Raw genomic sequence first — 16397 nt, forward strand, 5'->3', positions numbered from 1 at the left:
GTAGAACTAGCAAAAGCCTTGCAAACGAGGGTATTTTCTTCTATGACCATTTCTACCAACTCAATCAAAGGAATCAGAGAGGAGTGTTTGTGAAGGTTTCGCTACCAACCAACTGGAACTTCGTGGATTGGCCCGTTCTCGACACAACAATGAGTGAGGCATTGAGGAGTAGGCTCTATAGGGATGTTCAGAGGTCTCCCCAAAACTCTGTACCCAATAAATTGGTGAAACTTGCAAACTTCTGTCACGTTGGTCTCTTTGTTGAGTTATTTCATACCTGCAATGTACATGTTGCTAAAACTATGATGCTCTGTAAATCATTTGATTCCCTCTTGTGTGATAAGCTTCTTGATCGAGGGTGGTATGTGAAAGAAACAAATGGCATATGTTTCAAGATTGCTCTTGACACTTTCATTGTCAACTATATGCTTGCAACACAGACATTAATAATCTCCTTTTGGTACAAGCATTCTCACATTGTTGAAGGTTGCTATGTGCCTATGGATCAAGAAGCAGCAAGTTTGGAAAACAATGCTGTCATAGACGTGGAAGTGGTGGACAAAGACCTAAATCTTATGACAGTAATTACAATAAGGCAGCAATGCAATCTTTTGCAACTTCGACATGACATAGTGGAGGAGACTGCAGACATTGACTCCGTAAACTTTTATTTCTTGTTGGGCGGACGAAGAGTAATGCAACAAAGGGAGAAGCATTTTCGGTGTGGAGATCTTTCTGGCTGTATTCAAATTGTGCCCATGTAATCTAGCCTCAATGGCTTCTACAAAATATAACTTTTTTGATTAGTTTAATCTTAATATCAAGTGTTCGCTCAAGGCTCTCTCTCTCTCTCTCTCTCTCTCTCTTTCTCTCTCTAAGTATTCAAAACACATAGACATGTAGACAATATCAATTTAATGTATAACAATGAATTACGAAGTAAATTTGTAAGTACAAATTTCGATGTGCTCAATGGGCTTAAGTACATTCCTTGCAGGTATGGGACCAAAATGTCCTCTAGGTAAAAATCGTGAAGATGCCCTTCAAATGAAGGTGGGGAAATAGTAGTGCCGGGTGGATTAAGTAAACCCTTATGTGGTATGTCATCAATCAACAAATTATTGAGAGCATCATAAGGCACATTGATCTATTCAAAGGACTTGTAGAAAAGTGGTACATTAGCTTTAGTTGGGTGAAAATGTCCCGCAATAGTATTACAATTTCTTTGACCATACACAAAATAAAAATCCAATATCTGAATTTCAGCCAAACTGCAAATTATAGAAACAAGGGGATTCAAGTTTTGGGCCTGCATTGAACACCAGATAGCAACCCTAAACCATGGAATAAAAAAAATAAAAAATTCCTTTGTGTCTAATCGAATTACTACTCTAAGATTTCCCAAGCAAAAACTACGTAAATCGGAGATCTCTGTATGTACACTGTACGGCTGTCGTAGAAGCAACAACCCATTGAGATCCAACCTTTGTGTGCATACATATAAGTAGTTAGAAACAAAAAAGAGTATATTATTTAAGTACAATGGCTATTACTGAAACAACCATATCTACTTGAAGCAAGAGTCCATACTGGTCATTTCAAATGTTGACATTCTGTTGTTGAGTGTCAATGTTCTCTTTTGTATTGCCAAGGGTATCCACCTCTTGTGGTTGTGCAGTATGGGACTCTTGTGTTTCCATGGCCAAATGGTTAACTTGTTCTATTGTCTGTTTCTAGCTTTGATTTGCAACGTTGGCCTCCTCCTCTACATGGTTTCGACACTCTGTATCTTCTCTCGGCTTTGAAGAGCTCTTCACATAAGCAATTACAGGAGCTTGGACTCCCTCATATTGATCATGTGCCTCATCTTGTGCCACAATAATAGGCACTCCCTTATCCTCCTCTACTTGGCCTAGACCCTCTATTGCATTCCTCGGCTCTGAAGAGCAATTTACATATGCATTTTCAAGAGCTTGGTCTACTTCACATTGATCAAACCCAACTTCCGTTTCAGCCGCTCCAACTGCAAAGCAAACCGGTGTCTGTTCCTCTAATATGGGGTAAGTTTTAGGGATTTGGTTTCTAGTGGTGGAAACTAGCATGACTTCCTCATCACCAGTCATTGTTAAAGTTATTATATGGTCGTCGACAAAACTGTCTTCTGCATCTAAAACTCTTGGAGTTGAAAGAGATAGTAGATGTTGAATCATTGATGCGCGGTACCTTTGTAAATATTCCAATGTATAATTTTCCGCAGCATTCTACAAAATCAGGTTAACTTGTGGTCAATACTTCAATTAATAATAGCACCAAGTTGGTCCAAACCATAGCACGAAAATACCTTAGACATAAATGGATTCAAAGAAAAAAAAATCTATAGTATGTACTCTGCGTGGAGAAGATATCTCCAACCACAGGAATTTAGGTCTGTTTGATTAGGCACTTCGACAGCTTTAAAGGTTGCCCTGTAGAGTTCATGATTTCCACAAAGCCTTCCATAGACGTGAAGTAATCTTTCTACACATCTATGAATAGTGAAAGTTATTTTGTTAACAATATTGAGGTCATCATCCATAGCCCAAATAAAAACTCAAGGTTATATCAACACTCACACTCTTATTTCTGAATGTGTTCCTCGTATGGAGTTGATAGTCCATACCACTTTTTTGTCCAGTTCAATGCATAGAAGGCTCCAATGATTATTTGATTCGTATGGAAACACCATAGTTGTGACCTGAAGCATTGGACAATGGACAAACCATCTCTCCATGAGCCATGAGGGGTGTCTTTTATTCGGAGTGGCACAGACAACTGTGGATCTAAAACATGTATTTCAGTGTGGGTTTGTTGAGGGAGCTGGCTCTTTATTAAGCTACAATCAGTAACTAATTAGAGACCAAATACAAAAGTAAAGGATCTTAAAGGTAGAGAAGAGCACCTACTTTATGCATAAATAAACAATAGAGTGTGTAATTTGTGCATTGGGATCTTTCAAAATCCCAACATCAACAAAATCCAGAGCTAATTGCCAAGTACCATCAACAAGGGGAATGGTTGCTAATAGTCCTTCTTTCATGGAATGTAAAATATCGTTGTTTCTTTCATTTAAGTCTGTGGTAACTTGCCATAATTTCTCCTATGTGCCTCTTTATCAGCAACAACAGTTTGTATCCTCTTTAATTTCTCTGATTCTATTGGAATTAGGGTTGCAGAGAAACACACACAGCTTGGAGAAGACGAAAGAAGCTCAAGGCACACAATAGAGAGTGTGTTACTTAGTTTGCAATGGAAAGATAGATAGCCCTAGAGTGATGGGCGTATATATCATGCACGGGGGAAAAAACCTCCCAAAGAGGGAAAAAATGCCCCGGCGGTCCTAGTGTGTTCACACACATCACTACCACATGTATATGGTAACAAATCCCCCCTGGAGTGATGCGGTGAACGAGAGCTGGCACATGAGCAAAGGGAAGTGTCATGCCCTGAGGACAGGATCAGTTCTCAAAGGGGAGTAAGCCCAAAGCTTTGCGGAAAGCTTCAAGCTTCTCACGAGACAATGCCTTTGTGAAAATATCTGCAAGGTTGTCTTGTGTTGGCACATAAGCCAAGCTGATCTCTTCTACTGAGAGCCTCTCCCTGACATAGTGGTAATGCACCTTAATGTGCTTTGTGCGAGCATGAAAAACTGGGTTCCTCGCAACTGCCAATGCGCTCTGACTGTCAATGTAGATAGTGTTGGCAGTGTCTTGTCCTACACCCAAATCAGCCATAAGGCATCTGAGCCATACACACTCAACCGTAGCTGTGAAGACTGCCCTGTACTCAGCCTCACAACTCGAAGTGGCCACAGTAGGTTGCTTCTTGCTCAACCATGATATACATGAGCTGCCAAGCATGAAACAAAAACCACTTGTTGACACTCGCGTGTCAAAACAACCAGCCCAATCTGAGTCCGAAAAAGCATGTAAGTCTGGCGGCAATGATCCCCCCTTGGGATAAAACAAGCCAAGATGTAAAGTGCCACTAAGGTAGCAGAAAATCCTCTTGACAGCCTACCAATGCTTACACCCTAGGCTATGCATAAATCTGCTGACCTGTGAGACTGCAAACTGAATATCTGGCCTTGTGTTGCATACATAAATGAGGCAGCCAACAACAGTTTGGTAAAGAGTGACATCAGCAGGATCGCCAGCATTATGTAGACTCAACTTCAAACCTGTTTCCATGGGAGTGGCAATAGGTTTGCAATCCTCAAGTCCAAACTTACATAACAATGTCTCTATGTAACTTTTCTGACACAAGGCAATACCACCATCACATTGCTTAAACTGTATACCCAAGTAATGATGCAACAGTCCCAAATCTTTCATCTTAAAAGTAGCATTCAAATCAGTCTTAAATTCAGCAATATGTCTCTCATTTGGTCTAGTGATCAGCAAATCATCGACATAAAGAACCACAATGAGAAATACATCATCCTCACGCTTTACATACAATGTGCTTTCTGTTGGACTGTTACGAAAGCCTCGTTTAACCAAATGAGTGTCAGATTTCTCATACCAAGCACGAGGAGATTGCTTCAACCCATACAAAGCCTTCTTACATCTGCACACTTTGTCCTCTTGTCCTTTTATGACAAAACCGCGAGGCTACGTTACATAAACTTCCTCAAATATGTCACCATTCAAGAAAGCAATAACAATGTCTGATTGATGTACATCCCAACCAAAATGAGCTGCCAATGCACATAGAAAACGCACAATAGTCATACGACAAGTGGGAGCAAAATTCTCTTCATAATCTATGCCTTTTTGTTGTGCATAACCCTTTGCAACAAGTCGAGCCTTATGACGATCGATCTCACCATCCGGCTTGCGTTTCAACTTGTAAACCCACTTCGTACCAATGGCCTTTTTGCAAGGAGGCAAATCACATAAAATCCATGTGTCATTTTCTATAAGTGCATCATATTCTGATTGCATGGCAGCCATCCAATTTTCTGAATTTTGTGCTTCATCAAAAGACAGAGGCTCCTCAACATCATGTAAACTAGACACAGCCAACGCATAACAATCTGATGCATAAGATGCATGGTGAGAGCCTGAACGAGTACGACTAGACAAAGGTGCATCCAATTTACTGTCACGCAAAGTGTGCACCAGCCATTTTGGCATACCTCTAGCCTGCTCATTTTCAGCCCTTTCCTCATCAAGTACATCATGTACATCTGCATCAGTAATAGGCTGATCTAAAACATTTTCCGAAACCCCCATAGGCTGTACATTTGCCTCATTGGAACTTACATTCGTATTTCCACCACTGAAAAGAGGCAATAAAGTGTCATAAATGTCCTGTGAGCTTACATTACTGTCTCTAGTACATGACAGCAAGGGCTGAACAGAATCTTCCACAAACACTACATCCTGAGAAACCATGATACGTTTTGTTTGCGGATGATACAACCTGTAACCTAGGCTTTCAGCACTATAACCAACAAAAATACATTTGACAGCCTTATCATCCAATTTTCAGCGCTGCACTTGTGGCACCAAAGCATATGCCAAACATCCAAAAACACGCATGTGCTCAATAGAAGGCTTTATGCCATGCTTCATATGGAGTAATAGACTACAAAGCTTTCGTAGGACACCTGTTAAGTACATAGGTGGCACACATGATGGCCTCAAGCCAAAAATAATGCGGTAAAGCTTGACTTTTGACCATACATCGTGCCATTTCCGTCAGTGACCTGTTTTTCCTCTCAGCAACACCATTTTGCTGAGGCGTATAAGGCACTGTACATTGGTGTTTTATCCCACGACTAGCCAGAAATGCATTAAATTCATGAGACATATACTCCCCCCCTCGATCGGAACGGAGGGTGCCCATAGTACATTTCGAGACATTTTCAGCCATAGCCAGAAATTGTTTGAAGCACATAAAAACTTCGAACTTCGCTTTAAGCAGAAATACCCATGCATGCCTGGAGTAATCATCAATGAAAGTCACAAAGTACAGGTAATTGCCCAAGGACGGAGTTTGCATGGGCCCACAAACATCACTTTGCACAAGCTGTAACCTGCATGTGGCCGGAACTGAACCATCCTTTGGAAACTTAGAACGCTGCATCTTACCCAAAATACAGCCTTCACAAACATGTTTGACAGGTGCTTCAAGAGGTGGCAAAGAAGCAACCATATCAGATTTCTGCAAACGCAGCAAACTGGCAAAATTCAGATGACCAAAACGTGCATGCCAAAGTTTTGCATCTGAAATATCCCTTGAATCTGCAACAGCATTTGCAAAGTTTTGTCCACACTTGTCATACAAAGTGAGCTTATACAGCCCACGACACAAAAGGCCAGATGCAACAATTTCATCACCAAAACTAATATCATGAACTGTACATCTGTCATCCACAAATTTGACTACAAGTCCAAGTCTAGCAAGTGCGGATACAGACAAGAGATTCTTCTTGATCCCAGGTACATAAAGTGCATCAACAAGTGTGAAGGAACTGCCATTAGCAGCAGTGAGCACAATCTTTCCAACTCCCTGAACTGGATAAGAGGCGTTGTTGGCACAAGTGACTGAATTCCCATGAGGGACAGACTCGAGAGAGGTAAAAAATTCACGATGTGAGGTAATGTGCTTTGTAGCAACACTGTCGAAATACCACACATGTGAATCTGCAGCAACTGACAAGCATGCATCATGGACAACAGGATTGTAAGTGCACTCTGCACTAAAAGCCCATTCTGCATCAACATCAGCAACACAGTCTCCTTGTAATGGAATTAGCCTATTCAACTTGAGAATAGTGGAAATTAATGAGAATACTTTCGAGAAATAACTTTGTGAGCATAGCGGGTAGACATAATTGAAGATAGCAACATAATCATAGCAATTAGTTAACTTGGCATAGACAATACTTTTGCAAGAGAGAGAGTTTAGAGAACATGACAACAATTGAGGACCGGATTTATGTGGAGCTGGTCCCCCCCTCCAATAGGCATTTGTATTATGATTTCTCCCATTAAGAGAGACTTGTTACAATACATTCTTTGTGTTCCTTGTGACCTAGGTGATGCAATGAAGATGGAAAGCTTCATGCATCACAATCATAGCATAACATGAACTTGAAGAAAGCTTTAATTGTCCCAAGCCTCAGTCCCAATACCTCAAACACCTTCGATGGTGGAGAGAGCTAGCAGGGAATGAGGGTAGGGAAGAGGAAGAAGAAACATTTCATAGGAGAAAGAACTAGTTCCTCACTTATCATACTCTTGTTGCTAGCATACATAATAGCATAGTAATGAAGAAGAAGGATATGTCAAGCTTAAGCATTGAAGCATGGCTCTTGGTTGGATTTGCACTCCATAGCCAAGAGTGTTGGTGTAGGCTCTCAACCTCTACTTGCTTGGAGAAGGAGAGGGAGCTCTTGCACTTTGCATAGTACACAATGAGAGTGCTTGTGAGTGTGTGTGGGTGAGTATACCCCCTAAGCACTTGGGTCGACCCCCCCTTGTAGCTCATGCTTGAAGCTCATTGGACCCCTCCAGGCCTAGCCAATCACAAGCAGGATCCATTACAAGCAACATGGGTAGCCTTGGGACAAGTGTCCCCCTTTCCCCTTTGAGAGAGAGAGGACTTGATAAATGCTAAAACAATTAGATAATTCATGTAATTTTTCATTGGACCCCTTTGAAGCCTAGCCAATAGGCTTCAAGCAACACATGAAGGAAACATGGGTAGGGGCCTGACATGTGTCCTTGCTGCCTCTTCAAGTTGGGGCTTCCCTTGTGTGTGTGAGTGGGTGTTCTCTCTCTAGCCCCTAGGAAAAGGGCTCGCCCCCCCTCTTGTAGGAATGCTTTTGACTTTAGGTGATCAAGCACCTTACTCACCAAGCATGACAAAGCACTTGAACTAGGGGGTGTTCCCACAAGCATCTCAGGCAAGCTTCTCAAGGCACCTCAAGTACCTTAATCATGCAGCAAGTCAAGCACCTCAAGCATGGAGCCAATCAAGCACCTCAAGCATCTTAATCAAGCACCTCAAGCATGACAAACACCTCAAGCACGACAAGCACCTCAAGCAGGACAAGCACCTCGAGCTTGGGCCGGGTTCCCACCTCAAGCTCAGCCCTAGCTTACCTAAGGTCAAAGGACTTTTACACACATTTATTGGAGGTCTTCAATGAAGCTAACCCTAAGGTCTTATGCTCCATTGGTTAGCCTTGCTCTTTGATAGACCATCTCCCTTTTGGGCCCCTTTACCATTGGCCCGTGTTGAGATAGATCTATAAGCACATATCTATATCTTAACACTTGTTCCCGTTTATTCTCCCACATTAAGTGATCAATTTAATATGAGAAAATCATTTGGGTTGGTTAGATATTAGATTTTATGACACTCCTTTCACAGAAGACTCAACAATGGCTGCATTTGTAGTGGAACCAGCATTTGCAGTGGAACCACCCTCTTTCTTCTTAGCCTCTTTGGCCTTCAACGTAGGACACGACTTGATCAAGTGATCATTGGCTTTACAATAATGGCAACGCATCTTCTTTTTGCCCTTATCACCAAAATTGCCAGACGAAGTATTGCCAACAGAAGCATTAGGAACAGAATTTTTGCCACTCGCAGCAGAACCATAAGAAGTGGCTGCATTACTGTTACCACCCTTTCTTTGAGAAGCAATAAAAGCCTGTTCAACTGCACGCTGCCTAGTCCTGTTTTTTCTAGAAAGTGACTCTTGCAACACCAATGTGCATAATGCATCAAACTTGGCAACTTCAAGATTTCCTTGGGTCATCAGTCTCCAAGTACTAGCAAAAGTCTGGTAGGAATCTGGTAAGGCATCAAGAACAGTCTGCACAAGGGAACTGTCTGAAATGACTTCACCTTCAGAAATATCATTGATATCCTTGATATTAGCAAGGAAAGTGTCCATATCATCTTCCTCATGCATAATCTTCGACTCCAGCTCTTTACGCAGCAAAGCAATTTTAGCCTCATTGCGGCTTGCATAAAGACCTGCTAGAATATTCCAAGCCTGTTTTGCAGATTTTGTTGAACGGATGTGAGGAACAATGGTGCGCTTGCATTACAGTCTTTTGGTCCTCATAAGGCAAGTTTGAAAGTCTTTGAATCTCATTTGCTTGGTGCTTCACCATGTCTTTATGAGTTTTTGATTTGTTGTTTAGAGCTTTACAGTAGCCAAGCAATCCATTATCTACATTAAGTTAGTGGGATTTGAAAATGCAGGGAAAGCATTGGTCATGGGATTCAATGGATAGAGTGAGCCTTTTGTCCAAATATCCAAGTGTTTTGCTCCCTCTGCTCTGGTATCTCTGTCATGATCGGTGTCACTTTGATGTTAGTTTTGCCTCGCTTACACAGTGGCGTATATTGGGGATCTAGGTCAATGTGTAGGATGATAGAAGGGTCTTTTAAGGAGGACATTTGTGGGGGTGGAAGAAGAAGCCATGTATGCAACAGTGCAAGAAAGGGAGGATTTCTTTGAGGTCAACACACAAACAGTGAGAGAGTAAGAAGAGAGCAGGTTTGGAAGGATACTTCCTATTTCCTTTAGTCATACATTCCACGTACAGGAAACTCCCTCCAATTCTAGGACGTTCATTAAATGCAACTGAAAATGATTTATTCTTCAATTATCACGGCCGTTATGACGTTGTGGCAAGCATCTAGTTGTAAGTGCATTTTTTGAATGGTTATTCCAAGTTTACAATTGCTTTTACCACACCTGTTTTCTAGAGAGAGAAAGCCAAAATTCTATTTTTCTTAGAAGGCCCTCCAAATGAACTCCGAAATTTCCTAATGCATAGCCATACATGTGAGTGAAGTACCAACTTCAGCTTTTACACATGGCACTTTAGTTTTTATTTTTCTTCCATTTCCTTTGTATTATCACTAGTGTTCTTTGTTGTTTAAGCGAGCAAGCCTCTCCATGCCTAAAACAATCCTAAGTTTATTACAATAGCTAGTCTAGTAATTTTCAAAAGAGACATGCATAACAAGACTTATTCTGGGCAGTTGATCCCATTAGAAAAACACAAGAGGAGGACAACATTTAAATTGTTCAAGGTCAATGTGGTGATGTAGAAAATCAAAACAAAGGGCGAAACAGGAGAGGCCGAATAATGAACCGTTGGCTCAGAGAAGGGAGTGAGATTTGGCATGTAGATGATGCAAGCTCATAAGTGGGTTTGATGTATGCAGGGAGAGTGAAATGAAAAAGGGAGGAGAGAGAGAGAAAGCCACAACCATACTAATGCCATCAAGATCCAATTTGACAACCCATACTTAGTCAAGGGAAGTATACCGCTGAGCAAGGAAATATCTCACAATAGCTAGGCAGAGTCCAGGGGGCAATTTTGCAAACCAAGTGAATAAGATTTCGAAGTACAAAAATACTCCATATTGAAGTAGAATTATTAAGAAAAGAGGTCCATATCATGGGGCATTTCAACTAGAGTCTAGAGCAAGGTTTAATTGGGTCCATAATTTTAGTAGAATGCAAATTTGGTACTACTCTAAACTTTTTGAAAGTGATAGATCCATGCTAGAGTATTCATGAGCAGAAGCCAGGAGTCCCCTTAGCTAAACAATCTAACCACAAATTCGAACAAAAAAGGAGTTTCATGAGGGCAATCCTACTCAATATTCAAAGTTTAAGTAAAGCAATCACATCAAGCTGTTGCATCAGAGTTATGAACTTTGTCAATGTGAAGGCAATTACCTATATTTCATTTGATAAAAAAGCTAATATTGAGGTTTTCCAGCCAAGATCCTCATCTTGAAGGTGGAGTAGTAATTAGCAAAGCTATACTGACCTTGTGTGTGTGTGTGTGTGTGAAAGAGAGAGAGAGAGAGAGAGAGAGAGAGAGAGAGAGAGAGAGAGAGAGAGAGAGAGAGAGAGAGAGAGAGAGAGAGAGAGAGAGAGAGAGAGAGATTGTCATCCTTAGCAAGGCAAGACCATCATCATTTGCAAGCCAAATATAGGTTGCAATGGTAAAAAGAACTCTATCTAGCCAGTCACACCACTTGAAAGGTGTAGTTTGACATGAACCTCCATAGAGAGCTCTACCTCCATAAAATTGCTAGCAGCTTTAAGGAGCTTGAAGATAAAACAATGGCCATAGTTATAAGAAGAGTGATCATGAAAAATAAATCAAAGGTATCAATTTTTCTATGCACTAAAATCATGTGTTGGCCGACATCACAACATGAGCTAAAAACATCCAATGACTTTCATTGTTGGATCAAATTGCTTCTCCTTAGAGTTTCTTTGGCCTTGCGAGACATGCAAGGAATGCTCCTCCTTTAATGGAGGAAAAAGCTTTGGTGTCAAAGAATTTGATGTTCCTAGGAATTATAGATTGATCCTAAGAATACATGGAGCAACACCACTTGAAAGATGTAGAGATCCCTATGTGGTCCACCTTTCATTTTGTTTGGGATTAGAGTTAAAAGGAGCAAAGCTAACCTTAAATGGAAACTTTACAAAGTCAGGACATAGCTAGCTTAGTTAACATGTTTAAGAGCATCATTACTCAACTTACTATCATCACGGCAGTCATTGCTATTACATGTACGTGCATAGTTGTAGATATTAATAAGTAAATGTAGAAACATATGCAAGTGAACAACTAGAAAGATAAGATCCATTTGTTTTAGAAGGCCCATGGACTAAGAATGATTGGTTGAAATGTGAAGGAATTAGAGGGGTAATTTTCCCACTCAGCATTAGCGCGTGTAGAACCTCGACCAAGGATGACTTTTTGTCATGACAGATCAGTAGTGACAGCCCTCGGCAAGAAGCTGTCATGAGTGCGTCGTGTTGAAAGCCATGTCGACGTCAACTCTCTTATAAATATGACACACCTGCAACACAATAGCCGCAATTCATCGCGTCTCTTAAGTGGCTCTATATTAGCTGGTTTCCCCTACACTCTTTCTTCTGCCTAGCACACCACTGTGTGGGCTCTCCATCACAATTTTCATCATCATAATTTTCTCTGTGGGCCCATGACATAAAATGCCAGATGTAACAATTTCATCACCAAAATTGAGATCATGTACTGTACATCTGTCATCCTTAAATTTGACTACAAGTCCAAGTCTAGCAAGTGCAGATATAGACAAAAGCTTCTTCTTGATCCTAGGTACATGAAGTGTATCAACAAGTGTGAAATAACTGCCATTCGCATCAATCAACACAATCTTTCCAACTCCCTTAACAAGATAAGAGGTATTGTTGGCACAAGTGACTAAATTCTCATGATGGACATCCTTGAGAGAGGTAAACAAGTCACGATGGGAGGTAATGTGCTTTGTAGCACCACTATCAAAGTACCACACTTGAGCATCTGTAGCAATTGACAAACATGGATCATGGACAATAGGATCATAAGTGCACTTTGCACTAAAAGCCCATTCTGCATAAACATCAGCATCATAATCTCCTTTCACAGAAGACTCAACAATAATTGCATTTGTAGTGGAACTAGCATTAGTAATGTAACCAGCCTCTTTCTTCGTAGCCTCTTTGGCCTTCAACTTAGGGAACTTCTTGATCAAGTGATCATTAGATTCACAATAATTGCAATGCATCTTCTTTTTGCCCTTATCACCAAAATTCCCAGACAAATTGCTGCCGTTAGAAGCATTAAGAACATGTGATTTACCACTTGCAGAAGATCCATGAGAAGTGGCAACATTACTATTATCACCTTTTCTTTAAGAAGCAATAAAGGCTTGTTCAACTGCACGCTGTTTAGTCCTATTTTTTTTGGAAAGTGACTCTTGCAACAACAATGTGCATAATGCATCAAACTTGACAACTTCAGGATTTCCTTGGGTCATAAGTCTCCAAGTACTAGCAAAAGTCCTTGTAAGAATCTGGCAAGGCATCCAGGATAGTCTACACAAGGGAACATTCTAAAATGACTTCGCTTGTAAAAATAAGTTGCTCATTGATATCCTTAACATCAGCAAGGAAAGTGTCCTTGTCATCTTCTTCATGCATAATCTTGACTCTAGCTCTTTATGCAACAATGCAATTTTTGCCTCATTGCGACTTGCGTAAAGACCAGCCAGAATATCCGTAGCCTATTTTGCATATTTCACTGAACGAATGTGGGGAGTAATAGTTCGCTTCACAGACAACACAATTAGCTGTAGGCAAAACAAATCTGGCAACAACAATCCTGCCACCAAAAACTGCAACATTCTCAACATTGCCTACATCCTTAGAACTAGGACGTACATCAAAGCCCTGCACAATGTTCCAAATTCCCTTTGACACGAGGACATGTTGCATCATGTAATCCCACATAGGGTAATTGTCCCCATCCAATTGGTCCACAATAGAAAACATCTTTAATACATCTATGTTGTCGTCGGCCATGGAGAATGCCTACACCTGATGTGAAAATTGCTCAAAAAGAGGAGAAATAAAGCAGGAACATTATGTGCTATATATCACAAATTATAGAATATTGTAGGCCTACACAATACTGCATGTAGTGGAAATGGAAGCCGAAATGAGCCCAAATAAAAAATATGAGCAGAAAAATATTAAAAATGGAGGTCAAAAAATATAAAAATTGAAGGCTTCAAAGATGTGTGGTCGCAATAGCATTGGCTTTGAAGATGTGATAATTAAGAGTGTTGCTTTAAAGTTGTGTGGGTTATGGGTTGAGGCATACATCATGTTAAAGTTGTGTGGTGGTAATAGCATTGTCTTTGAAGCTATGATAATTAAAAGTGTTGCTTTAAAGCTATGTGGGTACGTTGAGTCAGAACACTTTAAAGCTGTGTGGTGGTAATAGCATTGTCTTTGAAGTTGTGATAATTAAGAGTGTTGCTTTAAAATTGTGTGGGTATGTGGGATTCACCTCTATAATGAATATTGATTTTGTTGGTCCAATTTTCTTGTTTTTGCAGGAGAGGCACAATGACTGTGTGAAGCAAGGCTTCAATTGGACTTCACATCTTTGTTACCATGCACAAATTGAAAGCAAACAAGTTATGCAATAGTGTCAATTCCCTACTAGGCAAAGTCAACCACATGGCCATTCCAAGTTCTCATGTCACTCTCTACCGGTTGTGGGGGAACCCTAATGGGAGAAGAAGTGCATGGTCTCTTTTGGTTTCCATGCTCACATTCATATGACCTATTGTGCTTTGCGCACATTTTCTCAGCATACCATGAATGTGTCAAAGATGGCTGTACTCAAATAATTCGTGAACTAGCAAAGAAAATGGTGATTTCAAGTGTCAGCAACTTGAATGTGTCTAACACAATGAAAGGTATGGTCTTGCACTTTTGTTCTAGTTAACCACGCACATGCAAAAAATGATCTTGTTTGTTATGGGTAGTTGAGCCTTTAATCAGCGCCATGAGTTGAAGATGCCGCTCAGTAACCAACAACCATCTGGTAATGGTAATTACATGGTATAGTTTGCACCCATGTTATGTTTATAGATATAATCATGAAGCTTAGTTTACCAATTTGCAGGTGGCCTCATCACTCTTGCAGTGGGGTTGTCATATAAGTCGGAGCCTAAAGTGCAATAGTGTTTGGCAAAGAACTTGCTCTCCAACCCTCAATATTGTAATGAGTCTAATATGCGACCCCTTCACAAAGTATTAGCACCCCCCAAAATACAAAGGAAAGCGAGGAGTGTTCCTATAGTGCATTGGATAGCATTCCATTTCCCAAGAGTAGGTGTTTCTTTCATTGCTCTATTAAGGACTAGGGTTTAGGAGCGTTAGTGAAGAGTGGCAGAGGTTTAATGAAAGTCATGTGTTTTTCTCAAGTTGTTCATGGAGGACCCGTTCAACGGCTTCCAATGAATAAAGCAAGCCTTGCTACAACAAACCTAGTGGCAATGGAGACGCCAAGCAAAAGGTGCTTAACACCCCACCAGATGATGCTTCAAGTGGAAGCATGTTTAAAGGTCATGAGGTTGATGTGGTCATAGGTACAAAGTTGGGGGTTGCAGCTGCATTGCAAAGTGTTGGGTTGTCAAAAGGGGCCTCTAACATGGTTGACTATGCTACAGAGGATTGTGATGCTAGTGAAAGGGATGTGACATCACCTCGGATGGTGACAATGTGCATATGTCTGTCTTCTCTAGGTACGATGCAATCCCAGCTACCTGTAGCTACACGTGTCATAGCCTTGCTTTGTTTTAGGCGTGTTAGTTGTTGCTAACAATTTAAAACATGTACAGTTAGTAAGAATGCAACAGAGAGTAGGAAACCGTCTTTAAAGAAAAAGGCTGATGAGATTCCTTCCCCAAGGAATGTGACCCTATCACAAACGAGAGCAATGGCAAAGAAGAAGGGTATGTATTGTATGCAGCCCCATAATTTGCACCTGTGTCATCTTTTGCTATAATTTCATAACTATATTTATGGTGCACGGTGCAAGGAGAAATGTCAAGGCAACGAAGAGAAACCAAAGGTCATTGCTACAAGTGATAAGGGTACTCCCACTCGCAACACTGTATTGCTTCCTAATACTATGTCTCCTACATCCCAGAAAGTGCCAACCTACGATTTTGTATCAGCCCAAGTAAAGTACAAATTTTGCATTTTGTATCAGCCCAAGTAAAGAACCGATTCTACATTTGTGAAGTGCAACTTCATGGCACAGAGATTTTGGGTCTTCCAGCTTTTGTTATGTTTGGCCTCTGTTAGTGCCTCCCTTTTGAAACCCAAATTAGCACAGTCAAGCCAATCTTTGTAATGGGTTTCATGACACTCCCATTTTTGCAATATAGATTTTGTTATGTAGATTCCATGTAGTATAGTAGTCGTTTGCATCTCGTGTGCATTGAAGTTTTTTTTTTTTTGGAAAAAGTACCCTTCGCTTTAGGCCATGTAGCGGAAGTGCAAGTACCAACGATGGATTTGTTTCCTTACGTTTGTGGGAAGCGTATAGAGCCGTATACAAGGCACCCTTACAAACTTAGGTCAAAGTGTAGATTAATGTTCTTGTATAAGTGTAGGTTGTATTATGAAGGTGGAAGAAAGCTGAATCCCAAGTGGGCCCGAGATCGTGCCACAATGGACATGGGTAGGAGGATGTCGATATCATGCCACCCTACCTGGCCCTTGCTATATGTGGAACCCTTTGCCAAAGGATGTTGAGAAAATGGATTTAATTCTAGACATGATGGAGTGCTCATGTTTATCCTCGATTGCGATGCTGAGGAGTTTCCAGAGTGGTGTGAGTGGATGGAGGAGGTGTGTGTAAACAAAAGCACATATTATTGCAAGCGGTATGATCCAGAGTGGTTTATTGAATGGACCAACAAGTATTTCCATGTCTATATTTGGAGTTGTGCCTTGATGAAAAATG

The 16397-nt window shown here is 40.8% G+C and overlaps 1 pseudogene; it reads left to right on the plus strand.

Moving 5' to 3' along the window:
* The first annotated feature begins 14823 nt into the window (after nt 1–14823).
* LOC147462038 (uncharacterized) lies at nt 14824–15431 on the plus strand (annotated as a pseudogene).
* The last annotated feature ends 966 nt before the right edge of the window (nt 15432–16397 follow it).

The sequence above is a fragment of the Adiantum capillus-veneris genome, chromosome 3 (assembly GCF_014529385.1).
Source record: "Adiantum capillus-veneris isolate H3 chromosome 3, ASM1452938v2, whole genome shotgun sequence".
Taxonomy (NCBI): Eukaryota; Viridiplantae; Streptophyta; class Polypodiopsida; order Polypodiales; family Pteridaceae; genus Adiantum; species Adiantum capillus-veneris.